Source organism: Sinocyclocheilus rhinocerous, unplaced genomic scaffold (genome assembly GCF_001515625.1).
Source record: "Sinocyclocheilus rhinocerous isolate Xijiao unplaced genomic scaffold, SAMN03320098_v1.1 scaffold416, whole genome shotgun sequence".
In the NCBI taxonomy this organism is placed as follows: Eukaryota; Metazoa; Chordata; class Actinopteri; order Cypriniformes; family Cyprinidae; genus Sinocyclocheilus; species Sinocyclocheilus rhinocerous.
This window is the reverse complement of record NW_015647952.1, coordinates 908,731-911,163: the sequence shown is the minus strand read 5'-3', so window position 1 is coordinate 911,163 and position 2,433 is coordinate 908,731. Positions and strand designations below refer to the sequence as shown.

Here is a 2,433-nt window from a genome sequence, read left to right as displayed (position 1 = left end):
AGCAGCCGAAGGAGGGGGTCAAGCACAGGGCAAATGGGCATGGGAAAAATGCAACAATAATATCATTTCCTGCTCTGCCTTCACTATGAAAAAATGGAGAGCGTTTACTGCTGGGTGGAGCCATCGAGTTGAGTGAGACTGCTGTGTGTGAGGCTTGTGACGGTTTTGTTGAAAGTCTGTCATTTTGAGCTCTTCCTCCGAACAGCAGAAAGAATATTCTGTCGAAGGAGTCTCAATCCAGCCACTATTATTTGTTTGAAAGTATTTTAAAACACATTTTTATTATATTATTTTTTTTATCATAATTATTTTAAAAATTTAAATTTAAAGTATTATTTTACTATTTTTCAATATATTATTATTTAATAGCATGAATTCTGCCACTATAATAAACATTAAAGCACAGTATGTAGTATATGTTAATTTTCTCTCCACACCTTTAATTATAAAGATTACAAAGTTCAATTCTAAATCAATGAACAGTGAAAAAAAGTTTTTTTCTATCTTTAAAATACCTGTATATTATAATGTATATTAGAATGATTTAGCCTTTGCACAGTTGAGGTACAATGTTTACACTTCAGAACATTTTTGACACTTTGACAGATTAATTTAAGATTATAAGTTAATTTAATCAGAATTTGGTTTTATCATATGTAAATAATAATAAAAAAATATATTATATATCATAATAAAATATTATAATATACAATAAAAACAAATTTATCTAAATCTGTTTTTATTGTTTTAGAATTTAACAGAATCAATCATCAAACATCATCATCATATAAGCTCACAATACATATTTAAAATGATTTTTTAAGTGTTTTTTAAATGATTTGGTTAAGCAGCATATAATTTTCTGAATGGGTGATCTACAATGTTTTTAAAACTTCTAAATCATACTAATGAATAATACAAAATATTGATAATAATATATAGCAATAGCAAAGAACATGTTGCATTGCCAGGTCTGTATTGTCTGGAATATGTTTTGTTCCAGCACACCTGCCTATGATTTTCAAGACTTTGATTAGCTGCTTCAGGTGTGTTTGATTAGAGTTGGACCTAAACTCTGCAGGAAGGTAGATCTCAGGAACAAGCCTGGTTTAAACAATTCAAGTCCTTAATGGAAAAGGTCTGTGGAATGTTTGGATAATGAACTCTTGAAGAGGGTATAATTGCTGTCAGGTGTTTTCAGTCAGTTCAGGTGTGGCACCCCACCATAAACAAAACTGCACAATATTAATTACCTGCTGTTCAAAAGAAATACGGGCCTATGAAAAATATTTCAAAGGAGCTGAGAAGACATTTTGGATTGAAAGATTTGGGCCTTCATCAGTCTGCTGCTGTATATCTCATCAGAAGCAAAGACTTTGAAAGGTCAGTGAGTGGGTATGCCTTAAAATCCTAAAACAAGTCACATAAATACTAACAACTAAGGATGTGTAGTAGTGTTTTGATTTTGTTGCTACCTGAGTTAGCCAAGCCCTAACACTAAACCTACTATGTATGTAAACCCAAACAGTTCTGAATTGATGAAACTATCCCACAACTTCTCAGCAGATTTGCTTACCATTTATAGGAAGTTTCCAGTCACTGATACAAAAGGTTGATTGTTAAAACTATTTGAGCAACAAAGATGGCACTGTAACATATTGTGGGTTTTCATGTCTGTGGTTCCTTGAATTATATGGTTTGACTTATTTCTAATCAGATGAAGATAAAGCTTTTATAAGAAAATCAGAAAAAAGAAATGTAGAAATCCACAATTTCAGAGAGTTAATGAGCGTACATATATTTTAATGTTTTTGAAAGTCTCTTAGCTCACAAAGGCTAAATGAGTGTGTGCACATCCACTGCTTTCCGGACTTTTTCCATTGCGCCAATCATTCGCTGTCTCTTGTCAATTGCTAATTCGCTTACTCATGGACATTATTCAGGTAACAAGTCACAATACTGAAACGAAGACATTCCATGCAAACCATAGATTAGCACAGCCAGGACTGCATCTTATTTTTTTTAAACAGTAACCAGAAATCTATTATACAAGCTGAAGTAAAAGTCAGGCCTCCTAAAATCAAAACTAAAGGAACAATTATCTGGCCATTTCTAGAGGCATTAATAGACACTCAAATGTCTTGATGGGGAAAGCCAGTGAACCAGTACACTTTCAGCTCTCACCCAAACCGTAAGCCAAAAGGTGTTGCTGTAAAAGCTTGAGGTAATGACAGACTGGCTTGACTTTTACATCAATGTTTTTTTAAATGTCCCATAATTCACCCCCACTGACTTTTTTTATTCAGTATTTCCATGTCATATGTTTGTTACCTATGAGTCAGAGTGTGGAGGGCAGAGTCGGTGAGCTATTTGAATAAAGTGTTTGGATACCACTATGAAAGCATTTATTTAATTTGGCTCAAACTGAGGTAA

The 2,433-nt window shown here is 33.1% G+C and overlaps 1 long non-coding RNA gene across 1 annotated transcript in view; it reads left to right on the top strand.

The window, feature by feature from the left end:
- Nucleotides 1-1,130: 1,130 nt before the first annotated feature.
- The window catches only part of LOC107709420 (uncharacterized), an 11,465-nt gene continuing 10,162 nt past the window's right edge, over nucleotides 1,131-2,433 (top strand). The window contains exon 1 of the long non-coding RNA XR_001636499.1: nucleotides 1,131-1,383. This is a non-coding gene — a long non-coding RNA (uncharacterized LOC107709420). The remainder of the gene's footprint in view (nucleotides 1,384-2,433) is intronic.